Here is a 27,883-nt window from a genome sequence, read left to right as displayed (position 1 = left end):
GGAGGAATAACTCTTTTCTCAACTTCTAGTTGGTCTAAAACCTAGGCACTACCTCCACTTTAATGTCAAAGTTATTTTGGAATTAACTAATTAATAACGTACTATATCAGCAAACAATGTTAAACATTCAGGCACCTATGCTGTGATTATATAACACGTGGGATGTGTAGAACAGCAAATCTTTTGGCCCATTACCCAACTTTAAATGAAATCGTTCAGACTATGGTTATTAAATACTAAATGAAAATGCAGAAATACTTCCAAATTCACTTTATGCAAAGCCTCCGAAACGCTTCGCTCTTTTCATCTCTAGGAATTAGGGGAGCCTAAAGCTTAGACTCAGACCACAGAGTGAGTCCTTCCTCCTCAGTCTCTTCTTTCTCCTTGCCTTTTCCCTCAAAGCCCAATGTTAATAGGTTGCACATGCCATTAACTGAACCTCCGTTCCTACCCAGTCAACACTGCCAAGATGCCTTGACTTTCAGCGTGTCTCCCCAGTTCCTGGCTTTGGTTTCATGTGCTCTGCTCTGAAGCACTCTCACATGAAACCAGGAAGATCTGCAGGGCAGCACTGTGGAAAATGTGAAACATCAAGCATACGATAGATTTTTCAGATCTGGACTCAAATCAAAACTTGGCTTGTTTGCTGTCTGGCTGATAAGGATGGATGAGAGATGAAGACTTCGCTTTGCTGTTTCCACGGCAGAATCTGAGCATTCATCTCAAAAGGGACATTTCAGATGAAAGAGGTAATTAAGCTGGACAGTCTTTTGTTTTCTACCCTGCTGGGAATCACTGCTAACGTTTGAGCTGCCTGGACGATTAGATGGGCCAGGGGCTGGAGATGGGGAGGAGGCAGGCGCAGAGCGGCTGGATCTCAGTCTCCAAACCTGTCAAGGCCTTGGGAAAGCACTGACTGCGCTCTGTCTGTGGCAGGGAGACCGTGCCTGTCAGTGGTGCTGCCTCCCTCGAGAGGGAAGGGAGTGATTCAGCTGAAAACTGGCCTCATCCGTCTTGAGCAAGCCTACTGTTTTTAGGCCACTCACAGCTGGTTTTTTGGTCAGAAAAATTCTTGCCTTTGAACTTTCAAGATGTGTAGGGTTGTATAGGGTATGTTCATGAGTTTGTGGTGTGTCTGCTTTGCCTCTGCAGAGGCGAGATGTCATATCTGTCATGTCTGTTTAGGGTTTTACAGTCTCTTATTGATTTTTCTTTACAGACCCCAGGAGGGAACTGGGGTCTCTAAGCATGAACTGCAAGCTCACGCTTATTTAGCTCACCTGAGCACATTGGGGCTTTTTTGATTCCGACATTCTTTCCTTTGTATAGTTTTGGGGGTGGCTGTTTTTACCAGATTCTGTTTTGGTGGCCCATTCATATTTAATAGTATTATGGAAATCACTAATTCTGACCATGACCCTTAAAAAGAGATATAATTTATATCACAACCTAGAACCTCTTCTAAACCTTTTTACTTGCAGTGTACTCTGACAGTTTCTGCTTCATTCTGTTTTATTTTTTAAAAATGCTGATCATGACTACTAAATTTATTTCATGACTAAGAAGTTACAAGTTGCAGTTTATTTATTTATTTTAATTTTTATTGGCTTAGAGTTGATTTACAGTGCTGTGTTACTTTCAGCTGTACAGCAAAGTGAATCAGTTATACATCTCCACATCTCCACTCTTTTTTAGATTCTTTTCCCATATAGGTCATTACAAAGTATTGAGTAGAGTTCCCTGTGCTCTACCGTAGGTCCTTATTAGTTATCTATTTTATATATAGTAGCAACTTGCAGTTTAAAAAACGTTGGGATATCATAACCAATTTCAAAGGACAAACGGCTTCTACCATACTGAAAGGAATGGTGTAACTCTAAATTCATTGGTGTTAAAAATTATCCATGCTACCTGTGGTAGACAAAGCTCTAGGATGGCCCCCAGTGATTCCTGCCTCCTGGTAGTCTGAATATAGACTGGGCCCACTGACTTGAGACTGATTGATAGAATACGGTATAAGTGACGGGATGTCATTTTTGTGGTTGGCTTACAGAAGACTGTGACTACCTTCTTGCTCACCCTTACTCTCGTGCTAGCACTCTCTCTCTGGCTCTTCCCAGAGGCTTTCTCTAATCAATTAAGCTGGAGAGGTCCATGCGGCAAGGAACTGAGGTGGCTTCTGACCAGTTGCAGATCATGCCCCCGTTGAACCTTTAGATGAGACCACAGTCCCAACCCACACCTTGATTGCAGTCTTGTGTGAGACCCAGCTAAAAGTACCTGAATTCCTGGCCTGCAGGAACTGTAAGATAATGAATAGTTGTTGTAAGCAACTAAGTTTGGGGGGCAATTTTTTAGGCAGCTATAGATAGCTAATACACTATCTCTTAGTGAAACATAAGATTGGCATCTGCACTCTTGGTTTTGTAACAGTGTCCCCTTGCCATCATGTACACAATGAAAAAGACATTTAGAGCTCTGTCTTTGCTTTGATAAGCAACACTAGCCTAGTCATTGACAAAGAAGCTTTTGAAACTTGCTTCTGAAAGCCAGTGACTAAAGACTCCTTCAGTACCAGCAAGATGGAAAACTTTAGAGTTATTGTCATCTTAGTGTTAAGCACTATTTTATTACAGGAGCACTCTAGTTGAGAATATTTGGAGAAAGACCATGTTAAATTGCTTGATTTGACAAAAGAGGGTTTTCTGAACTATGCAGGACAAGACATTCACGAATAACACCATTGTCCAGAGTTGCATCGTGTACATACTTCCAAATGCTAAAAAGTGCCACAGGGCTCAGTCCTCAGACATCTTCTCTTTTCCACCTACGTTCACTACCTGAGTGATCTCAGTCAGTCTCATGGGTCTAAATATCATCCAAATGCTGATAAAAACCTAAAAATATGTCTCAAGCTTCAACTTTTCCCTTGAATCCCAGATTTATCTCTCCAACTGCCTACTCAACATCTCCATTTGGATGTCTAATAGGCATCTCACACTTAACACATCCATCTTCAAATCCTCACCCCCTTCTCACTTTCTTTCCTCTCAAAAAATGACAGTTCCACCCTTTGGTTCTTATGCCAAAAAGTCTTAGAGTTATTCTTGTCTCTTGTCTTTCTCTCACAACCTACATCTAATCCTTTAGCAAGTCCCATTAGTTCTTCCTTTAAAATAATCCACGATCTGGCTGCTTCTCAGACCTCCGGTCCAAGTCTTTAAAGAGCCTTCCTAGATGGTTTTCCCGCTTCTGCCTTTGCCCCATATTGCCCATTCTTAACATAGCATCCAAGGGGATGTAATTAAAGCAGAAGTTGGGTCCTGCACCCCTGCTCAAAACACGGCAATGGCTCTATCTCACTTGGAATAGAAGCCCAAGTCCTTACAAATGGCCTGTGGTGCCTGATTTAAACTGCCCCTCCTTTCTCTCAGGCCTTAACTGCTGCCACTCTGCCCTCTCCCTAGCTGCAGTCATGCTGGCCTCTTCTTTGCAAGTTTCCATGGCTGCTGTGAAAGCTTTTTTCTTCAGATATCCACATGGATCATATATTCAGTTCTTTCGGGCCTTTGCTCAAATACTAGTAGGTCTACCTTGACCACCTTTTTATAAATTGTAGTCAACTGTCCTGTGCTCACAGAAACCGCTATCCGTCTTCCTCATTGTATTTTATTTTTCCATATCATGTCCACCTGCCATAACACACACTTTACCTTCAAACGTCATACACACCTACATTATTGTCTGTTTCCCAACACTACACCCTGAGCTCCATGCGGGCAAACATTGTCTGTATCCTCAGAGCCTGGAAGAGTACTTGGTTCAGACTAGACATCACTAACTGTTCGCTGAATGGATGGATGAAGCTCTTTTCTCCCAGCCATTCTTTGCTTTTCTATTCACATTACTCCCTGAGCACCAAATGCTCAGGAGAATCCAGCGTAGAGACTGGTCATGGAGAGAATAGTTACACATTTTGTCTTTAATTGCACATCACACTTGTGTGAAGTCTGATTTCCTGTAGGCATGGCCTTATTTCTTTCAGTTTTTGCCTTATACACTGGTGATCATTTAAGCAACTGTAAGGGGAAGAAAACCACATCTGGGGTCGCAATGGTCTAAAAGAAGAATATTGAATTCAATGGAGATCTAGTCCGCGATTAATAAGAGCAATATTTCTGCATGCAGGAGGCATGAATACACATTAGAAGCAAGTTAGTCAAAATAAGGAATAATAAACCATTGAGGACTGGGATTTAGAATCTTTTTCGTTTCTGACTCATCCTTAGACTTTGAACAAAAATCTCATGACACCCCATCATTAGCACATAGTGACAGTCTTAAAATATGTATATGCCTTTTCCCCCTAGACAGGACTGTTTATAAATACTAGAATTGATTAATATCAAAAGACCTGCCCAAATAATGGAAAGGAATGCTACAGAGAGAAGCCAGAAGCCATGGACACTGCAGCTTGCATTCTTTTCTGAAGGCATCATGCTTTAGGGGAGGAACAAAGGCCCGTTTGCTGAATTAGAGTTGGGGTGGAAATCAGAACCTCGAATTTCTTGGCATTTGCTAGTTTGAGGCTTAACTTGCTGAATACTTGAACGTAATTACATGTGGTTTGTTAAAAGAGCCTCAAACAAAGCAAATTATTTAAGGAATGTCCTAAAAGACATATCATTTAGACAAACTATGCTTTAGTCCCTCCAGACCTGAATATACCTGATGCTTTAGTCCCTCCAGACCTGAATACACTTGATGCTTTAGTCCCTCCAGACCTGAATATACCTTGAAAGAGACTTTTTCATGAATTGCTCGAATTTTCAACAACACAAAAGACAATAATCCTGGGAACTCAAATTTCTGCTGACTCGTGGTATCCAAACTACCCAAAATGTTCCTTACCAATAGTTCTCTTAAATGCATAATTTCAAAGCAAAAATCGGCTTTGAAAACATGCAACCAGACCTCATTTACCAGGGAGTATGAAAGAAAGCACGTGGGGACCAGTGTGCAGGCATGGTGAGCATATTTTAGGACATTTTTATAAAAGGAGATGTGTAATAGTACAGTATTTCATGTATGTAATCACTTGGAAAGGGGCTAATTTGGGTGTTTAGAAATGTATAGATTTTCTTTTCCAACCTGTGCCTCATTCTTGATAATATTAATGTCTAATATTTATTGAGCACTTTCTACATCTAGGCAAAGTGCTTTAGACAGATTACTTCACTAATTCTTATGGCAGCTCTATGAGATAGAAACATTATTATTCCTATTTTGCATGAGGAAAATGGGGAGTAGAAGATTAAGTCATTGCCCGAGTTAGTCTACTTCGTAGTCTGTGGGACCAGTTCATACTCTGGTCTGTATAACTGGGGTCCCTGCTGCTCAAGTCCCAACAAGCCCTCTTGGGCCCACTGCCCTCCCTGTCATCCAACATAACTGCGTTGAGCTACTTAATGGCACTTCTGCAGCCCCCTCTCTCCCAGGAGGGTCTGGCTGGAGCCAATTCCGTGAGGTTCCACGGTCAGGAAATTGTTGGTGGCCCATCTCCAAGTGCACCTCTTCGCTGTGCCTTTAACCTGATGATATGGCCAGCAGCCGGCTTTAATAAGTGGGGACGGAGCCAACACTTGTCAGAGGCCTATATGGTTTGGGAATACTGTTTCTGAGGATGAGATTAGATCCTTAAGGATTTATTCTAATACTTTGCTTTCCCAAAGCACAGTCCTGTGGTTTCATACCCCTTTCTACTTCCCCAGAGGTCATTCCTTTTCTACTGTTTGTGGCCCACGTGGGTTATGGGCTGACTCGGGGGCTTAGAATAGTAGTGGAAGGCCGGCTGGGTGGGTCCACGTGGCTGGACGGAGTGTGACCTGAACCTCTCTGACAACAGGAAGGAGGGACAGAGGAGAGAGTGGCTTTCTACCTCTAGCTCCGCCCTCTTGGCCCACACCCTCTCCAGAGCTGTCATTGCCATGGCTTGTCTCTCCCCTCTGAAGTTGTGGTCACTCTGATGGGTGCAGCCAATAGGAGCCCAACAACTTAGCCAAACCAATTCTGTCTCCTTCGGAAAATTAGCGACTGGCAGTTTCAAAGCTGCACTCCTGCTCTTACAGAGCTCTGATTTATTCCCGAGTGTCTCTTCCAACCGGCTATAGGAAATGCCTCTTCTTTCAAGTCACAGTCTACATGGAGGACAAGAGGCCAGGGATGCCCTCCGGGAGAACTGGAGGGCTCCGGCGAGGGGTCAGCCTCTCTCCCTGTGACACAGAGGGCTGCGGAGGCATTTACACAGTTCTCTGGGGTGGTTCCATCTGAGTTAGAATGCCTTGACAGGGCAGGTGGCAAAAGCATTTCTAGCTTCAAGAAATATTCAATCCAGATAAGGTAGAAGGAACTACCCCCAGAAGCAAAATACAAGCAGGTGAGAAAATGCAGTGCCTCTTCCCAATCTATCCCAGGTGGGAGCCAGGGAGCAGAGGACACTCTCTCCCCTCATTTACAAGGCTTCAGAGGCACAAGGATTAAAGGCCTGGCTGACAAAAGCAGCGGGATTAGGTGCTTCCTCGGGAATCCTTCTTTGAGCACTTAACAGCCAATCTGGTTTTATTTTCCCACGATGGGGCTTAAATGCAATACAGAAGGCAAGGCTGCAGTCCACAGACCTCCACCGATGGCTCCTCTCACATCTGAGGCATTAACTGCTTGTGTGTTACACCTAGATCTCACGTCAGCAGAAGAAAGCACATCTCTGAGGCAAGACTCAGATGGTGCACTGAATGACTGAGCCGGCCCCGCACCCATCAACGTCACCCTTATCCTCTCTCAGCCTGGGTGACCACGCTTCAAGCAGAGCCAGCCCTCGCAGACACCGAAGCATGGGGAGCGTAAGCCCAGCTGGGTGGGGCAGTCCCCAGAAAGGGCATTGCCAATGACAAAGAAACGCCCCTCAACTTCCAGAAGAGAGAAACGACACAGCTTGCAACTGATGTCCTATAGAACCATATGCAAAAACATCCACGTCAAAGGGGGAAATAACGTCCTTCTGTTTCTTCTTTAGGTGGGAAAGAAGACCACCATTACTGTACCCTTGTGACTTGTGACCTGCCCCTCACTGAGTAGTGGTGCTGGGACGTGAGGTAAGGTCCACAGCACGGCACCCTCTTGCCGCTGCACAGATTCCTGGCTTCAGGTTCAAACTCTGTAACATCTGCCTCGACCTTCCTCTTTTTTGGCAGAAACAATCGGGCCTCTCTTCTCTGGCATAACAAGTTCCACACTCCCCTTTTCACCCCAATCCCTGCCCTTGGAGGGAGTCCCTGCAGACCTCCTGATTCCAGTGGTACCAGGACTGGACTAAAGGGCCCCTCCCTTGGCAGCCTCAGGGACTCCCTCAGCTAGGCTGGGTCCCTTCATTTCTCGAAGCTTCTCCATCAGTGAGGGCCAACTGGGCTGGGGCTGCAAGGGGCGGGGTGGAGATCCAGTCTTTCTGGGTCATTACCTCATTGCTTCAGGTGAGAAGCTACTTCATGGGTCTGCAACCCAGGCTGCACACTGGAGTAGCCTGGGGAGCTTTTCAAAGCTACCATTGCCTGAGCCCCAGCCGGCCCTTTTCAATCAGAATTTCTGGAGCTCCAGCTGGGAAAGGTGGTTTTTAAATGCTCTCCAGGTGATTCTAAAGTTCAGCCAGCATTGAGAACCAATGATTTACTCTCTTCTCGTCCACACCCTCTTGCTCTAAATCTGTTAGGACACAGGGGTTGATCTTACTCATCCACTCTCTGGCTTCAGATGCTAAAATAAGTAATAAATTTATCAAGGGGAAGCCCAGCCAGGAGACACAGTTAAGGTGGGAAGGGAGGAAGAGTTATGCGCCCACAGCTTCACCTTCCCGTGGCCAGACCTACTTAACTGAGAGGGTCTGCTCCTGTAGGCATTTTCTTTTATCCTGGAAATATCTGATGTTTGCAGGATATCCTCCAACCTCATGCATTCAGTTCTTCCTGCAAACCCTTTGAAAAATCAATCTTCTTGAAACGAAAAAAGCCACCCCACTTGGACTAGCTTCTTACCCCATGACTCATCCAGAGTGACAGGCACTCATCAGTTTAAGAGACTGGGCAGGAGCTGCCACGGGTAAAGTGACATCAGGGCCACCTATTCCTTTGCTCACAAGCTTCTTGGATTGGACAGATTCTCCCAGGAGACATCCAGTCCAGCCAAACAGAGGGGTGGGCCACGGTCCCCAGAGGTGGTTCCAGCCTTAACCTCTGCTGTGACATCTTCAGGAGTGTCTCCAGTCTACCGCAGGGGAGTAAAGCATCCTTATTTTAAACAGTATAGGAGGCACAGTGAGAACCCGATTCCAATAATGCAAAGAATCAAATTGGTTGAAACTCGGATCAGTGCTCTTTAAACTTGCTCCGCCTCTTAGACAACCACAGATAACGTCAGAGAAATGTTACTTTTTTTTTTTCTTTATCCTCCTCAACCCCAAGTCTCTTCGCTGAGACAACTGTTCACAAGAAATAAGATCATACTGAATTTCAGATGGAGAAATTAGATTCTGGCTGGGTTTTAAAAGTGCCCCCAAATCTCTTGAATGAATCCAATTTATCTGGCCACACGTTTTCGGGCTGAGTTCGTGAAATCACAGCAAACTTCACCTTGAATTCTGTAATCTCATTGCCTGGAGCATCCAATTCTGATAAAGCCCAGCACTGTCATTCGCTAGCAATGCTGGCGCCACGTCACAGCAATTATGGGCAAATGTCAGTTTCCAAGTCTGCCAGTGCGGGTTAAATTGTACGTGGTTGAAAATAACAGCAAGGCACCTGTTCTGTCCCTTGGGGCGGGGACCCACACACGGGGGCATGTGTGGCTGCAGGGAAGTGGGTGCTGCCTGATGGGGTCTGACCCCAGAAATGCTCACCCAGCTAAAGATGCTGGAAGAGATGCAGTCCCTTTAAGCCAGGGACTGATGCACCCACTTTTGGCAGGTGTTCTCACTCAAAACTTTGTCAGAAAGGGCTAGTTTCAGAATGTAAGAATGGACTGTGTGTTAGTTTGCTAGCGCTGCCATAACAAAGTACCACAGATCGGGTGGCTTCAACAACAGAAACAGTCTTGCAGTTCTGGAGGCCAGAAGTCCAAGATCTAGGTCTCCACGGGCTCGTTTCCTTCTGAAGGCTGTGAGGGGGCATCTGTTCCAGGTCACTCTCCTTGGCCTTAGATGGACGCTTCCTCCTGTGTTTCTTCACATCGCCTTTCCTCTATGGGTGTCTGTCCCTGTGTCCAGATTTCCCCTTTTTATAAGGACACCAGTCGTATTGGACTAGGGCCCACCCTCAAAACCTCATTTTAACTTGATGACCTCTGTAAGGACTATCTCCAAATAGGGTCATATTCTGAGGTGCTGGGATTAAGGCTACAACACACCTTTTTGGTGTGTGTAAGGGGGGGGCCACAATTCAACCCATCACAGACAACAACTAAACTGGAATCCAATAAGAAAAGCTAACATTCCCTGAGCGTTTCTGCTCTGAATGTGGCATTGCTCCGAGTGCTTTATGCCGATTAATTATAGGGCCGTGAGAATTCAATTCAGTACCATTTGAATCCAAATTTTAGAACTGAAGAAACTGAGTCATGACAGAGTTAAGTACTGTGCCCGAGCTGGCACTGCTAAAAGCAGAGGCAGAACTCAAAAACAGGTTCCAGGCTGGGTTCTGGCAACTACTCTTCAGTGCAGCCACTGTATTTGGTGTTCGTGGCGGCCAGGGGAACGTGCCTCACTGACCTCCCTCTAGAGGGAATGTAACTGACCAGGGGCCCAGCTGCTGCCCTCTGAGGTCCTGCCCCACCTTTGCACTGAGGCCACGCTTCCCGCTGGCGCCCCTGTCAGTGCCCATTCCCTGGCGTCGTTTGACTCCTGTGGCAGCCGGAGTGGGGCTTGTGGCCTCCCTGCCAGACCTTCCTTACGCCACCTGCCCCCTGCCTGCCCCTCTCCTGCCCTCAGGGTCAGGCCTGCCTCACCGTCTGATAGCGGTGTTCCCAGCTGTCTCCAGCTCCCCCCTCATAAATCCTGGCATGTTTGGTCCTGTCTTGGAGGTCCTGGATGAACACAATATTCTATCTAATTCAAAAGCTTCAGAAAGTATAGCTTCAAATTCATTTAGCTCGTCTGTGTTTTTAAAACTATGACACTAATTATGTATAGCTGATTCACTTTGTTATACAGCAGAAACTAACACACCATTGTAAAGCAATTACTCCAATAAAGATGTTAAAAAAAATAAAAATAAAAATAATCCAATAGAGGGACTTCCCTGGTGGCGCAGTGGATAAGACTCCGTGCTCCCAATGCAGGGGGCCCGGGTTCAATCCCTGGTCGGGGAACTAGATCCCACATGCGTGCTGCAACTAAGAGTCCTCACACCACAACTAAGAGTTCGCATGCCACAACTAAGGAGCCAGTAAGCCACAACTAAGGAGCCCGCCTGCTGCAACTAAGACCCAGCACAACCAAATAAATAAATATTAAAAAAAAAAACTATAACACTACAAATCAATAAACCCACTGTGTTTTTCACGGTTAGTGATGCTGTCAGATGCATTCCTGTTTAAGGTTCAGGAAATTGATGTCGCTTATGCAGTTTTAATGCGGTTCCATTTTGTCCTTGCCGAAACACACAGAATCCCCAGAGCCCAGCACAGAGTAGGCCCTCAGCAGCGGACTGACAGACAGACTGACCTCAGGGGTAGAAGACCTTTTTGTCCCCTGGCGTTCTCTACAATGAGCTTGGCTGCAGGAGGGAAGCAGACCCTCCAAGGCAGGAGGTGGGAGGAGAAAGCAGACCAGGGTGACGACGAGGCCCTGGCTGTGTTCCCGGCACACCTGCCCCTTCTTGAAAGCCAAGCACTAGCCCAGTGTGTCTGGTTGCACTTGGAGATGGCAGAGGTTCCCGTGGATTCAGAAGGAGGTCAGTTATGTCTTAGAGGCAGGAACACTGCTCCCTGGTAACCTGGTAGCCTGGGTGGTTATATTATTAAATAATGAATCACACCCCTTGCCTCTTTTCTTTTTACCAGCTGAACCGTTCATCTTGCTAGTAACCCCCTCATGCTAGGTCAGGGCCTTTGGTTAGCTAGTTATATGTCCAGCGGGCATTGAATTTCTCTAGGCCTCAGACTCCCCTTTTGCAGTTAAACTGAACTGAATTCCAGATGAGAAGGTAGGGATGAGTGATCTCTAGGGTCCTTCTCTGGGCTAATAGTCTCTGAAGTGCCCATCTTGGCCCCAATACCGATCAGCCCAGATAAATCTACAGGGTGTCCACAGGATAGAGAATGTCTTCCAGCAGTACATCATTTCTGCTATTTTCTACCCCAGAAAAACCACACAGTGAACCCCTTACTCTCTGGGCTATTCCCACCACAAGTGGGGATATTTGACCCAGAGAAGAGAGGTAATATCCATTTCTTTATGAGCTTCGTGGCGGATCTCACCTTACTGGTTGGTTGGGCTAATGCAGGTGTTTATCATAAATAATGTTTAAAATTTCAGAAGGAATACCTTGAGGAGCAGTATATCTGAAACTCTATATTCATATACTCTGTTATTATAGTGTCCTGCTGAATCTTCCCTCTGTGTTTAAAAACTTATTCTAGCAGTGGCTTTTTCAGTTCATCAGACCATCTCAGGATTTTTTAAAGCAGGGCACGAAGCTGATAGAAACTGGCTCCCTGACCAGCATGAACATATGTGGGGCAGCTTTGATGTGACTGATGGGATAGTGTTTGCTGATAGGGCCTGCTAATGATCCAGAGAGATGATGTCATTCTTGGCAGGGCCCAGAAAGAGCAACAAGAGGCCAACAGCTCCCCTTGGCTGAGAAAGCCCCTTTAGGGTTCCTTGACTTTGCTGTTGCTGAGCAGATGAGATTGCAAAGTTCTGTGAGCACAGCTGAGCCTGGGGATGGGAGTTTTTGTCAGGAAATCTTGGGTCACTAGCTGGTTTACATAAATCCCTGAGAAAGGTTCACACTGCCTTTGAAACTACTCCCTGGAGTGGAGATTTAGCATAGAGCTCGGAGAGAATTAACTCCTGGGGAGACAGTCCTTTGAGCTAGAATTGCCTCACCCCCTGGGGGGAGAGGTTGAAGCTCTTCTAACTCTGCAAGTCTCTCCTGATTTTAGATGGCCAAGGAAGGGGTAGGAGCAGCGCTCGGGGAGGGGAAGAGGAAACGTCATGGTACTTTCTAGAACTATAAAACAAACTCTACGCTCTTTCATAGAATGCATCCTTTTTCTCCCCCTTTAATTTCTTGGATTTGCTTAAGCCAACCACCCAGGGAATCCTCATGTTTCCACGTGAAGATACTAACCAGTGGTCTCCCCTAACACAGTCTGGTCCTGGTGACACATGCTACCAGGGTCAGCAGACAGCCCCCGAACTGGTCTGGCACCTCCTGTGTGCCTGCAGCCCAAACTCTTTGACCCTTTAAGGCAGATGCTTGCCCTGCTGTAAGAACCCCATAGAGCCCTATCTGTGCTTGCTGGGGAAGTCTCGAGGAAAATTTGGTTCCCTGATGAACAGCATTTACCACAGAATGGAGGACCCAGTCTGCAAGGAACTTGGTGAAAGCTGGGCTACTTGACCATGATATTGCAAGTTGTTGGACTTTCTTCGAGGGGGTAGTAGTCTCTACGTTGGCTCCAAAAAGTGCCTTATTTACCAAATTGCCTAGGAATGCAGGCCACTTGTACAATGACAAAACACACTCTACAGAATCACTGGAGAATAAGAGGCTTTTATGTAGCTGATGACATACTTAGTGATTATTCTGCAGAAATTTTGCCAATAAGGATATTTCTTGATTGATGGAATAGATGCTGTTTAGCAGGCTTGGAAGTAGAGCAAATGCTGGCAAAGCAGATGATGTTTTCCAGTTGACTTTTATGATAATCAAGGCTCTGTTGCCATGGAAAAAATTCACCGGGATGCTGCCGTTGAACACCTTTGGGGAGAAGACTGATGTTTAGTTCCAGCTCCATAGAGAGCAGCATTCATCCAGTCCCCAGATACTCAGGGAGAGACTACCGTGTGCCCCACAGTGTCTTAGGAGCAGTGAGCACAGAGGACACAATTCTCTACTCTCACATTTTGGGAGGGAGAGATAGGCAATGACAAAAAATAGATAAACTATAGACTATGTCAGATGGTGACAAATGCTACGGGGAAAACTAAAGCAGGGAATGGGGAGAGGGAGAGCTGAGGGGAGGTAGGACAGGGCAGGGAAGTCTTCTCTGAAGGTGCCATTCAGACAAGTCCCTGAAGGAAGGGAGGGCATATCCTCGTGCATACTGGGAATGAATAATCTGGGAAGAGATAGCAGCAAGTGCAAAGGCCCTGAGACAAATGTCTGGGGAGGGCGAGAAAGTATATAGGCCGGTGGGGCTGGCCTGTGATAAGCAATGGAGAGATTGGTGGGGAAGAGGTCAGAGGCAGCCAGACACCAGGTTGTACAGGCCTCCTCGGGTCAGGCACCATCTACTTCCCCTTCCTTTCCCTTTGTGGTACAAACATCCATAATCCACCATCCTATAGACCCAGCTTCTCTTTTAAGCCATTGCTGACTTCTTTGGCCATAGCCATTCCTGAAGCCCCTTCCTGACATGGAGCCCTCATTACTTCCTAATTCTTCTGGTGCTGCCACAATGAATTGTATCATTTCCTGTGTATGTCTTCACCTCCCATCCGGATTCTTGCTCAGTGATAGTAAAGCCATGGGTAGCATTTTCCTTTATTTCCTATAACAGTTGGCACAGTCTTAGGTACCTTGGCAAGTGCAGAGAAAATACTTGTGACATGGAAACTCTGGCTCTACATGCAGAGCTTCAAGAACTTAATTAGTGTTTTTCCTTTTGTCTGACTCAGAGAATGCTGTTTAGGGATTGTTTCTTCTTGTCTCCTAATCAATATTCTTGTTTTAAGTACAGTGGTCTAACACAAGAAATATTTCACCCCCAAATCCTGATATTACAGAGTTTTCAAAGTTTGCTACATTTGCCCTAACTTGCTAAGTTATCATTGGAAAACAGTGCAAGTTTTTTCAAATAGTTCTCAATTTTCTCTGTACCTAAAATATAAAATAGATTTTTACTCTACACATAGCTTTCCAACCAAAAAGATACTATTCTAGAGTTCTTGGGTACTGACTCTTAGTTTAGTCCAAGAGTGGGCAACTTTTCTGACGTGGAGTCCCACATTCTGTACGGAGACCTCTGGACAAGCTTCCTGAAGGCAAGCATCTCACCTTGTTCACTGGGGATCCCCACTGTCCAGAGACCCAGGAAGGGCCCAATAAACGTCACTCTATAAGTTCTTATTATCACCCCCATTTTGTAGGTGAGAAAGTTATAATTTAAGGTCGCTGAAGGTCACACAGATAATTAGTGGCAGATTCGAGACAATGGGTGACAAAAGTTGATTTGAATCAGTGCTCAGATTTATTGTTGGCAATCAGCATTTTGGAATGCAGAACAGGAGGTAAGACATTGTATCTAAACAACGCGGCTCTTTGCCCTTTGTAAATTTGTCACGTAACTCTGAGGGGGCAAATGGGGAAGTTTTGTGGGTCCCGGTCTGGTGGAGATCCTGAGCAGAGAGCAAGGGGGAGCGTACTGGACCAGATCTGGTACTGGGAAAGCACAGTAATGGCAATTAGAGAAAGTACCTGGGAGGAGGGCAGGTGATGGGGGGCAGGGGGCTTATTTTTCCTGTGGTCAGCAAAGTTGTCAGTTACTTCTTCCCTGAGTCCTATAATTTACAAGCATTTGGATGAATCCTGCTAGATGGTAGGATAAAATCTGGATACAAATCAGGCATTTTGGTAGAGGCATAAGTGATTTCTGGTTACTGAGCACTAGGAGAGGGCATCGTTACCCATTCAGGAGCCAGGAGGAGAGGTGAGCAGGGAGAAATAGTCCAGAAACTCCTGCTTCTGGAGCAGCCTTCTCCTGGGAGAGAAGCTCTGTGATCTGGTCTTTGACTGAGGATGGGTAGGTAGGTGATCTTGGTCTTCCTCTCCTAGGAATGGTGACTAGGAAGAGAGGAGGTTTAACACTGGGGTGGTGAGCTCAGCCTGCCATATCCACTTCCCACCCTCACAAACCAGTGCCTCACTGTTGGCTGTGCCCTCCTGGGTAGACCATAAGGGAGGCTGGAGTATGGGGAGCGGAGTTCTAGCCCTAACTCGGATGCCCTTTTTATGGCCTTGGGCAAACTTTCTACTTCTCTTGCCTTCCGCTTTGTAAAAAGTGGTTTACTTAACAAATGATCGCTCAGATCGTTCAGCTGAACACTATGATGTTCTTCCCTAGGGTCACTAATATTTGTTTGCTGAAGATGTATTTGGATAGTGGAGTAAGAAAGGATGAGTAATTTTGGAAAAGCTGGCATGGGAGGCCAAGGAGCGGGTCTCTAGGTAACTGTAGCATCTCTGTCACGGCAGGTGTTGGATCAGGTAATTTGGGAGCATCTCTTCCTCTAGACCTAGATCCAATGGGGAGAGAAATATGGGAAAGGGATCCAAGACATGCTGGGAAATGAAGTTCTCTTCCCTTGCCACTAATTAAAACCCACATCCAGGTGACATTTGGTTGTACTTGCACAGCTAACTCGGGCCTCCAACCCACATACCCTTGCCCAGCCTAGGGTTTCCCAATCTGTCACCCCCATTTTAAGGATGAATGATCCAAGCACTCAGACAGCTGGGATCGTCCTGCCCATTACTGCCCACTCTTAGACTTAGAAACCGCAATCAAACAAAAGCAACCCAGAATGATGGAAAGGCAAACATATCAGTGGAAAAGTCATGGCCCCCTCCTTAAATAGCCTTTTTGAAACCTCTTCAGCTTATAAACAGACTGATTTAACTCCATAAAAAAACTAATTGGCTCTGGGTCAGATCATGTGTGTGTGTCTGCCTGCTGAAGATGAATTGCATAACACATCCAGCCAAATATTGTAGCCTAGATATTGGCCCTATTAGAACTGTTGAGCTGAATTTTTCAGAACACAATTCATAACATTCCCCCCCACTCCTCTGCTTCTTTCACTGTACAGAACATGCCTTTTTTTTTTTTTTTTTTCCTGTTTCTTAAAATCCAGACAGGAGCCCCCAGAGTGACCTAACCCTCTTTGACGTATGCAATTTTCTGATTTATGGGAATCATGAAAGATTACTGTACTCTCTCTGAATGAAGGTCCTCACTGTGAAAGCCTCACAGAGACCACAGGCACGGACACTTGTCTGCTGCAGCCGGACCTCCTGGCCTTTGCAAGGAGCCATGCAACGTGCAGGCAGCAGGCAGCTTGGGCACACCTGGAACTCAGTGGGCTTGTTTTTTGCTAGGACACTTTTCTGGATTAGGGAGCTTTTCTGGGCTCTGTGTAAAGGTTCATTGTAAACATTTGCTCGGTCTGTGTGTGGTAAACATTTACAAACTCTTAGAGCTGGAGCATGGGAACTGAACAGAGAGAGTCCGGGGACGAAGCAGCAGGACACTGTTGGCAGCCCCCGGTAACCAGGGAGGGGCTGCAGCCAACGCTAGGACTTCAACGACTCAGCTGGAGCCGATTGGGCTCCATGCAGTTCATCCAAGAGACACCAGAGCCAGACTCGGTCTGAACCCCGAGTCTGACCACGGCTGGAGTCGAGGCAAATAAAGGTCCAGGCAGAGACCTGATGACTGTGTACAGGCATGGGGTGTGTCCCCTTGGATGAAATGTTTGCTTCTCCTGGGGGGAAGAGAATTTCCTCCTCAGCTTTCTTTTGTTGTCTCTCCATTTCCCTGCTGAGCTTGGAGAGGGAGGGAAAGGAAGCAAGCAGTATGGGGTAGTGGTCCAGAGCACACGCTGTGAGTCCGGCAAGACAGGCGCTTTATTCCATGTCCACCATGGCCTTAATGAGCTTTCGTGGTCACAGGCAGTGAGTACCCCTGGCCTCCCTGGGCTAGAGTCTAGTCCAAGTTGAACCAGAGGACTTAATTGTTTTTCTTACTACACTAACAGAACCTCGGCTCTTTCAGGCAGTCCAGAACAAGTGACAAAGCAGAATGGAGAAGAAGGTTCTCAGGAGAGAGAAGCTTTAGGACAGGGAGGCTGAGCTGAAAAACAGGGCGGTTCGCTTGAGGTCTCTTGGGTTTGACATTTTTTTCTTGGACTTTTTTTTTCTGCATTGTAATTCCCTTCTTCCCCCCCTCCCCCAGAACTTTAGCAGTGTCTGCTTTTCAGGATACCTTAGTGAGTGGTGTCTTGAGGGATGAAGGAAGAGTAGATGGGTCCAGAGTTGGCAGAAGTGGTACCAAGTGAGGACAGCAGCCTCAGGAGCCAAGAATGATGCCTGGGAGCCAGGAGACAGCAAAGGACCGGGGCATGGTGTGAACTAGCTCAGGACCAACCCCCTTCTAGAAAGGATACTGGAGAAAATAAGGAAGGGGTTACGGGGTGGATCTGGGCTGCCACAGTAAGTTAGGTGCGGAAAGATCAAGCCAATGCATCTGAACATTAAGGACCTCAGAAAACTAGACGACCTGGAAGTTATCAGGGAGGCAGATACTTGGGTTGCATTATTAGCATATGACCTGGTGGTTAGGTGTTCTTAGAGCGTCCCCTTAGGATGTTGGGCCAAAGGTTATGGAACTTCCTTGCATCTTTCTCGTGCCTGCCCAAGTAAGGACGTGGGCCCCCGAGATCCGTGTAGTCTTGTCAAGGTCCTCAGGGGCAGTCACGCTGTCAGAGTCCTTGTGAGCCATTCCCGGCCACCTCCTCCTGGGCCTCCCCCAACTACTCAACCACTGTCATCTCTTCCTCAAGCCACTATACCTGGTTCTAGAACACGTTAAGTGGAACCAACCCTGAGTCAGCACATGGTGTATCCCAGGGAACCCCCGTTCCCACATCGTGGTCCAGATCCCAAGTTTGCCCCATGGCATTTTGAAACTCCAACCACTTTATGTCTGCACTCTCTGAGACAGAGCATGAAGTGGATCAAGGGAGAGGTGTGCGAGGACAAAATAATAGGCTCCCCGAGGAGAGCTTGCCTCTGCACCCCGCCTGTGTTGTTCTGATCGCTTCACTTGGGGAGAGAAGAAAAATCCAGTTCCGGGGACCTCTGGATGCTGGTTCTATTCACAGTTCTCCTTGGGAGCTGGGAGAGCTAGAAACTGCCAGGTAACGGACCTTCCGCAGCCTTGCGCTCTAGTCCGCAGCAGCAGCAGAGGTCAGCAGTGGCAAGGAAAGGCGAGGTGGTCCCCAGGAGCTACTCACTTCACTCTGCGTTCCCATGGCTTAGTTCTGCTCCTGGGAACATATGGTAATTGCCCAGAGGGGAGGCGTGTGTGCAATCACCCAGAGGAAAAAATCAAGGCCAGCTGGAACAATCGACCTTGGTCTAGTCTAAATGATTAGCAGCATACAGGACCCACCTCTAAGGCGCTCCAGGCTACTTGCTTGAGTGAAAATGGACAACAAGCCTCTAAGCTGGCTTAAGGTGTAGACAAGCACTGGCAAAGGTGTTCACCTCTTCTTCCTTCGGCCTGTGTATTGTTTAACACATGGAAAAGTAGTGCCATTCCCTGGAGAAACAAAGGCAGCTTATCCGTAGAGCTTAGCTTGCCCGGTTGACACCCAAATGGACAATTTTGTAAATTCACTTGAAAATTGGCTTGCTCTTTCCTGACTTTTCTATAGGGATAGTGTTACAACAGGACCATTCAACATAGAGTCATCCCTTTAAAAGCTCTCCAGGGAAGAGCCACCCATTTTCATTTTTTTTATACCATTTTCATTTTTAATAATTACTTTATGGAGACTTAAAAGGGACGGGCCTCCTAGGGATGCTCCAGAACAACCTGTGATGAGAGCTCAGCACCAGCACAGCCCCGTTGCTTCATACTCTGGGCTCCAATCACCCTGTTGATGGATTGAAATGTGCACAAAATGCAACACAAAATGGGTTGTCAGCTGGGGTATAACCATCTTTTTGTTGTAGGCAATACATTGTATTTGCAAAGTTTGTAGTTGTAACCAAAGTTCCCCCCAAAATAAAAAGGTGAAATTATCTTAATTTCCCTCACACTCAACATCTTATCTATCAGCAGACTCTGTAGTCTTTGCCTTCAAAACAGCCCCCGTCACTGTCGTCGTTAGGCTGACTTTTGTAAAAGCCTCCCCGCCTCCACACTTGCCCCAACCAAATCAGTAGATACTCCAACAGGAGCCAGAATAAACTTTGAAAATGTAAGTCAGCCCGCGTCCCTCTTCTGTTCAAAACCCACCAATAGCTTCGCATCTCACTCAGTAAAATCCCAAGCCCTTAGTTGGGCCCACGAGGCCTAGCTAACTCTGACCTTCTCTCTTACTGGTCTGGCCTCCTTGGCTTCCTGACAAGTCCTTGAATATAAACAAGTCTACCCCAGGGCCTTGGCACTTGCTGTGCTCTCTCACTAGCATGGCTCCCTTATTTCCTTGTAGTCTCTGGTAAAATGGCATTTTTGTCATGGAGGCCTTTGATACCCCCAGTCACTCCCTATCCATCCTGCCCCTGTTTTCTTTATATTATTTATCATCACTTGACATATTGCATGAGTTTGTTCATTTGTTTATTGTCAGCCTTTCTGTGTGAGCAGGGAGTTTTCTTTTGCCCACAACAGTGTCCCCAGTACCTAAAACAATTCCTGGCACAGAGCTGGAGCTCACTAAATATTGATTGGATGGAGTAAATTCCTGGGTCTTCCTGCTCTTACCATCAGCTGGAAACAATGCCCAGTAAGGCTGTAAGTGATGAAGGGGTTGCTAATAAGAAGAAATTATCAAGATGGTCAGAGGTTTTTAGAGCATAAGCAAACCTAAGAGAAACATTAATAAAAAATTAAGGAAAAAAGAATATAAGCAGAAAGAGATCCTGGATCTTGTGCACCCATTCAGTGAGCCAGAGCCAGGCCAGATTTGTTCACTTCAGTTGCCGAAATCTGGTTCATGTCACAAGCCAACCTAGACATCTATTTTGATACACATATTATATGTCTCTTGGCATGCAGAGTACTCATATCACTTACCAGATTTATTATGGAAAGTAGTGTGAAATGCCTCCTGCCATATGGGAAAAGAGGTGAAAATGCTGACATTTGTCTCTGAGCCAATTTCACAAAAGTTTAGAGTTTCAGACTTTTTTTTTTCCTCCTGGGCGTGGTGGCTCTCTCTTATCAAACTTCTATTCGCTGAGTAGCCATAAAGACATGTCTGTGTATCTGGAGGTATTTTAATACTCAAAGCACCATATTCTGATGTGTATAAAACTTGACATTTTGGCCCAGCTGTTACGAGAAGAATTGAAAAGGCTCTCTTTGCCCTGTTAATTGCCTGTCTTCCATATTTCTTTATTTAGCTTCAGTGGGCTTAGGGATGGGCTTGGGGGGAGGGGTGGGGACCTGACCCATTCAATATACAATCACGGAGCCCACCATGAGCCCAGCCCAGGCTCCGCACAGGGAGGCCGTCGTAGCACTTGCCGCTTCTACCAGCCGCTGTCCTGCAACCTTAGGAAAGTCTCAGTCTCTCTAAGCCTCAACGCCCACTCTGCTAGCTACCATCCTCTCACCTAAACTGCCGCAGGAGCCTTCACCTGGCCTCCCAGTCTCCCCAGCTGCCAGTGGAGAGCTAATAGTACCTTCCTCATGGGGCCGTGGAGTTTAGAGGAGATGGTCCATTAAGGTGCTTTAACGTTGTGCTAGCACAGAAGTTCTCTATAAAGTTTTACTGGGGATTATCATTACCTTTTATTATGATTATAGCTCATGCTCCAGTGGGCCTCTTTTATTGGGAGTTGACAGATCTTTTCCCCCTAGATGTAGTTCTTCTCGAGATTCTATTTTTGATTTAAGTGAGTCACTGTGGCTAGGGAAGTAGTCATTCTGAACTGCATATTACATGCATTTTTTAGGTGGTGCTTGTACCTAATGCTGCCTGGCAGGGATGTTGGGGAAACACATCCCCATGCTGCGCAATGGGCCTGAATCTCAAACATTTTTATTTCCAGATTGTCTCACAACTACTGTCACGAGGTCAGATCGACAGAAATAAGCAGCTGCTTCTCAAACACATATCTCACCTTCAGCCCCCAAATGCAGCCTAGATTTCCTGCAGTAGAACGTGGTCTCAGCCCTCAGAAGTGTGTGTGTGCTGTGCCTAATGCTATTGAGGAAAAGAACTTAGTAAACATCTTTCAAGAGGACCTTCGTTTCTTTTGTGCTAACCTGACATTAGACCACCATCCCAAACTCAGCACCAACACTTCCACAACGCCAAAGTCTTAGGTAAGTTTCTTCAGAGATGGCCATCTTAACATAGCCATTCGGATCCCTTACAGATGAAAAAGCTCACAGGACTGAAGGTGCCCGAGACCCCACCTCTACTCCTCACCCTTCCAAAGGAAGTAGGACAGAAATGTATCTTTATCTGTTCTCTCCTGTTTACTGGGCACCCATGGCGTACAAGGCACGTGTGGGTTTGCTCCACACTGAGACCTACAGGAATACAGCTTGTGCTCCTGGTGTCTCAGCCTCGTCAATAACCAGCAGGCTTTCCAAGTGGTAATTACACACATGGATTCTATCCCTTCATCTATCCCCAGGTGGTGGTTTGCTTTTGTTTACTCTCATGCAGATACCTCCAGCCTTCCTCTGCTTGCAGTGGTAACTATGTTCAGAAGGAAAATGCCCTCCTTAGCACAAAACAAGAGTCTGTAATTTTTCCAGAAAAGCCTTGTTCATCTTCGGTGATGTTATAGGTAATTAGAACCATGTAGTCATCACAAAACTAAATACTAGAGTTTGCAGAAGGTAATTGTTTATGAAGAACAGTGCAGTTTTGTCTCTTTTATACAGATAGTATCAGTCGGCGCTAAAGTTTTCCATGTATATGTGTTGTTGGGTTATCCTAAGACTTCAGGTCCAAAATATACATCTTAACCATTATTTTGAAAAAAAATGACTTTAAAGATTTCATATGCCTTGCCTTTTTTTTTTTAAATCTAGTGACTGAACATATTTCAGCTTCTTCTCGATGACTCAGTGTCATCTTCGTCAGCACGTATAATTTTACTGCATGACGGGTAAAGCAATGACGTCAGGGCCTGGTGAGTTATGAGCTGCGCTGGGAAAATTCCTAGGTCAGTGTCTTGGGGGTCTTAGATTTATTGAGCGCTACCAGTTTTTCTAATGATTTCCTAGATGTCAGACCTTTACGTGTCCCTGTCTTGCTGTATTTGTCTCTAGAAACCTTCCCCCACTCCCATCCTCTTATTCAAGGACTATTTTTGAGCGTTCACTACACGCCCGCGGGTGGGTAAGAGGCTGTCCGCATGGAGCAGCCATATGCTAGCAGGAGAGGCAAACAATTAAACAAGGTCACAATTCTAATTTGCTTTGGTCTGGGAGAGTGAATAATCATACTTAGGGGAGTTACACATAAATGAAGGATAAACAGGATTTCAGAACACTGCATGCTCAGAGTCTACCTCTGTTTACTTCTGAGTGACCCCCAAGCACTGGGTTTGTTGGTTCCATGGCTCTCTGAAAAGGTGGAGCTTCCGTATTCTCACAGAATATTGAGGATAATATGGAAAATGACTCAACATCACTAGAACTTGTTTTCTGACATTCTGCCGAAGGGCCCTTTGCCTACAACTTAAAATTGAGGACAGTATGGCTGGCATCTGAGAGTCTAGAGATTCCAAACACGCCTCCGGGCCTGCTCTGCCTTCCTCCTCAGATTTGCTCTAACTGCCAAGCCCCCTCTCCACGTGGATGCCTTCATAACATCTGAAGTCTAACTTTCCACTCCACCCCTCACCCTTGCCTCCCCCCAACACCCTCTTCTTCCCGTATTCCCCATCTTAGCAAGTAGTGCTGTGAGCAGGTTTGTTCTGTCTGCTGGAGAGCAAGCTAAGACGTTGAGATGCCGAGGTTTAGGCGACAACCAAGAGGACGGCAGAACAAGATTCGTAGCTGCCCCCGCAAAGGCAAGGGACTACGGGTATTTATAGAATAACGAATAAAGAAGCAGTGGGGTCTCAGGCGTGGGGACCTTGGGGAAAGGTGCAATAATCATCATTCTGCTCCAGTGTAACTAAGCTCCAGGCCTCTGCCCGTTCTAAATGGAGGCGCTTAGCACGCCCTGAAGGTGGAGTTTTCAGCCTCTTTTCAGTTTCTGACGTCAGAAGGTCACGGAGCGGACACTCGCCCGTGCCCAGTTGGAGGGTCGTGGTCCTCTCCAGTCTTATCCAGCTCAGCTCCAACCAGACACAGCTGACTCCACTTCCTGGAAAACAACTCAGGCAAACATTTTCTTGTTTAGGCCACCTGCCTCTTGGAGGACAGGCAAGTCTTAAAACGAACTTGATCAGTGAAGGCAGGGGAAATGGATTTGACTAATTATTACCCATTGTTTCATAATCTTCCAAAAGTCAAGGAATTATTCTCAAGTTCTCTCCTCTCCTCATACCCCACTTGCTGAAGCCCTACCCCACATCCAATTCACCAACTAAGCCTGGGCATTTTTATCTCAAAAACATGTCCCAAATCTGAATCAGATCATGATTCTTCCCTGCCTGAAGACTATCGGTTGTCTTGTTCTGCTCTCAAAAAAATATCCGAGCCCCCAGCAGTGGTTTCAAGGAAGGATAGGCTCCTTCTTGAATGCTAGATCAGCCTCCTGTTTATGGTTTTCACTGCTCTTACCATCTGCCCCTCTCCTGCCATGCTCCAACCACACTGGCCTTCTTTCTATTCTCCCCACTCATGTCTTGGGCCAATAAACTGTATCTCCTGTGCTTGATGGCTCTGCCCCTGACCAGCCAAATAGCAGGTACCTTCTTTTTATCACTGAGGTCTTGACTTTAATGTTGCATCCTGTCCTTATAGAGGTCTTCTGTGCCAGTTCTTCTCACACCTCATTGTGCATACAAATAATTGAGATGCAGATTCTGTTTCAGTAGGTCTGGGCTGCGAACTGAAATTCTACATCTCCAACAAGCTCCCAGGTGATGCTGATACTGCTGGCCTGTGGACCACACTGAATCCTAGTAGGCAACCAATAAATATTTGTTGTTGAATATATCTTCTGTTCCTCCCAGCTCTCAGGGGCATGAAAGAGCCAAGTCTCCAGCTTTGGGTGAGAGCAAGCCAGCTAGCATTGGAAGGTATTTCTGATGCAAGCATTAAGGTTTGATGAGGCCTTCATCCTTTTTCAAAATGCCCAAAGAATGATAATCTAGTCTGTTTGAAATGACTGATGACAAAATCAGTTACTGTTTTCAAGTGGGGTTTGGTTTGTTTGTTTGTTTTTAAAGTTCTCCTGATTTAGAGTTTACATCATTCCTTGAAGTAAACCTTTTCAAATACAATACTAGTTGGAATTGAGAGGAACAAGGACTTCCCAGCCAACTCTTTATTTACTGTAGCTACCTTCCCCACAAACACAGCCTCAGAACATGGGTGTTATGCCAGTGAGAGTTCAGACACTAAATCTGAGATTGTTCTTCAGCTTTCTGTTTTGTAAATTTACATGAAAAACTAAACACAGATCACAGCTGGTGATACAGCTTTCTTTATGAATGAAACAGAGACCATACCTTCCTTTTATGAGATGGCTATGCAATATTTTCACAATCAACCAATTGACCGACAAATGCTTGATACGTGCCTACTATATGCAGGATATTTTGTGCAAGGATTTTAAGACAAGGCCACTGCTTTTTGAGGTTATTACAATTTAGGTGAAAGGCACAGATATCCATAGAAAGTTGATAAATCAAAGCAATATAGAATTAATAACCTACCATTTTGAAGGCAAGGACCTAGAGCATCTGAACTAAGGATCTTTCCAAGTTCATGATGTGCCACTCCGTGTTCAGCGCTAAATGAATGGTATAGACCAGTGCATGTCAAACTTTAAGGTGCAAAGAATGCCCTTATTAAAAAATAAGTTCAGATTCAGTGGACCTGGGTGGCACCACAGTACTTGTAGTTCTAACAGGCTCCCAGGTGATAGCAATGCTGGTGGTATGGGGACTACACTTTTCATTGCAAGTGGATAGAACAGTGCTACTCAAAGTGTGGTCACCAGATTCCCAGGTGCCTCCCCAGACCCACTGAATCGGAATTCATGGGGAATGGGGCTCCAGAATGGTGTTTTAACCAACTCTCCAGGTAATTCTTATGCATTCTAAAGATTGAGAAGTCCTGGTACAGACATTAAGTGCTTAGGAGCCAGATGTGTTGAATTCAGGATACAGGTCCTTTCCCCAGCAATTAGCCCCTAGGATGATATGAGGCCTCGGACTTTTCAGGGACTGTTAATTCAGTACCAAGTGGCCTGGTTTAACTTTTCCAACATAAGCAGGCAGAAGGCTGGCCAGCAGCCCTCATTAGAGACTGATGCACCCTAACATGTGGTTAGGTACAGACTAGATCAGACCAGAGAATAGTGGCCAGAAAGGAGCCGTGATTTAGCCAGATTGATGACTATTCTTATTGTAATACTCATGAGGAACAGAGACTATAATGGGTTTAGCAGATGTGGACATCCTAATGCCAGAGAGTCTCTCTGCCTGAAAGGGAATTGTAATCATCCCATATATTTCCCCATCCTCTGGCCTGAGATTGAGTTGTCACGGGCTCCCAGACATTGCACGAGGCGCCCCAGATGGTACTGGCTGACACGCTCCGAGCATGTCATTATGAACACATGCAAACCACATGAGGGCAACTAGCTTCTGGAGGCAAGATGCAAGGCACCACCCCTCCCCCAAGGTCCCAAAGACACTGCTGGGAGGAAGAGAGATCAGTGGGACCTCAGGTGCTAGGAGGTCTTGGGAAAATGAGGACCCATAGGAAACCCCTAGGGAGAGGGAGGTAGGCAGACATTGGGAAATTTCTCTAACAATGAATTAATGTGAGAGCAAAATGTATTCAGGTTCTGGTACTTTCTCTTTTTCTCTCAATCTCAACACCCTCTGTTTGGTTTAGGAAGCATTGTTTTTGGAATTAGAGTAGAACCATTAAGTTTTTATTTTAGCAGAAAATTAAAATACTTTTGTTTGTGTATTCATTTACTTAGCAGTGGTATAATGATTTTGTTCAGCTAGTAAAAATAAAACAAAGACTAGCTTGGAATCAATAGACTCCTTGGACAATTAATTTTCTTTGATCTAATTGATTCCGCACATCTAAGAAGCTCATTAATCAGGACTCATCGCCGACCCTGACTTTGGAAACTGAGCCTGACTTTGGAACTGAAATCCAGTTCTGGAAGATTAACAACAAGCATGTCTGCATCCGGCCAGAATTATCCTGACTCCTTGAATCAAGAGAGGCCCTTTCCACTCTCTGACTTGCTATGAATTCTACTGTTGTAGCTTCAGTTTAAAGTTCTGAATTCCATTAAGATACAAATAGCTCTAGAATGGGTAACACCTTTAAGTGTCCCAAGTGAGGCCTTTTGCTAGGAAGAAGGGAGAAATCACAAGGGCCCAAGTGGCCCACGGGCACCATGACAGAAGAATAGGGCTCAGAAGTCTTGAGACAAACCTAGTTTTTCTATTTCCAGACTGACTGTTGCTAGGAAGGTTATGACTTTAGGAAAGTTACTTAATGCCTCTTAGGAATGAAGTTTCTCCTCTGACAGATCATGATAATACATATCCTACATCTTATCCTCCAATCAAGGCCACTGAGAGAATAGAGTGGAATCATAGATTTGAAAGTATTTTGAAAACCCAAGACTCTTACAAATCTGAGCTGTTATTTTCTAAGGTAATTTTCTTGTCTTGTGCAAGGTAGAGCTGACCTTTTGAGGTTGAACAAGTACCAACCAGTAAACTGGAAGTGAACTGATGCTTTTAAAAGGCAGAGTGTTGTCTACAAACAGTACATGCATTCTTAGGAGGTCTTGTCTCCTTCAAGACACAACAAAACCCAGTGGTTAAACTGCCAGACAATCATCCAGGAAACTGAGTGACTCTGGGTTTGCACTAACAGCTGCTTAAGATAGAAGACATTTTATGGCACCATCCCAGTAGCCCAAACTAGCCCTCTGATAGCCTTGAGTTATTTTGGTTTGTTTGGATCTTGGCTTTTATGTGATCTTAACTGGCTTCCTTTCCAGAACTTCACTGTGTGCAAAAAGCTTTTCCTTTAAATTGTCTATTGAATTATTTCAGGTGTCAGAATCAGAGGGAGACAGCCCTGGAAATGATAAAGCTTAAAAAAAAAAAAGTCTTTGATCGCGTTAGCCATTGCCCCCCAGAGCTTGTGAAGATGGATTTATGAGACTCCAAATTCCCCCAGTCGGGCCATGGATTATATGTACAAACGGAGGACAGGGCATGAAGAGTACAAGAAGCATGTCTAACAGAAAGATATTTCCACCTGGAAGAATGGCTGTGTTCCAGCGTATTCCTCTTGGATTTGTTAATTGGATTTGCTCTTGCATTTAAGGCAAATCAGCATATATGCTAGTTAGTGGTGTCAGGCACCGCAGAACTGGAATAGCTGCTCAAGGAAAGGTTGGCCAAGAAATAAAAGCACCTTCTCGAGGGGTTTAGTCCTACTGGACTGAAAGAACATTTATATGTTCAGCAGAGCCAGAAAAGAAAGTGAAAGCTCTATATGTCTAAATTTCACTACTAGGATGGGAGATTCAGATATTTAAGCATTTCCACACGTCAAAAAGACACTGGGTTCAGGAGCTCTTTGGAAAAAGTACCTGCATACAAAGGTGTGTGGCCACAAATCCAGCACCTCT

The 27,883-nt window shown here is 45.6% G+C and overlaps 1 long non-coding RNA gene across 1 annotated transcript; it reads left to right on the top strand.

Moving 5' to 3' along the window:
- The first annotated feature begins 547 nt into the window (after positions 1-547).
- Positions 548-27,581, top strand: LOC137756866 (uncharacterized). Its single transcript, XR_011072272.1, has 4 exons — positions 548-749; positions 7,073-7,151; positions 21,117-21,393; positions 27,300-27,581. It is a non-coding gene; the product is annotated as an uncharacterized lncRNA (long non-coding RNA).
- Positions 27,582-27,883: the final 302 nt, after the last annotated feature.

This window comes from Eschrichtius robustus, chromosome 2, assembly GCF_028021215.1.
Source record: "Eschrichtius robustus isolate mEscRob2 chromosome 2, mEscRob2.pri, whole genome shotgun sequence".
Lineage (NCBI taxonomy): Eukaryota > Metazoa > Chordata > Mammalia > Artiodactyla > Eschrichtiidae > Eschrichtius > Eschrichtius robustus.
Note: the sequence above shows the minus strand (reverse complement) of the source record. Positions and strands in the feature narration are given on the sequence as shown.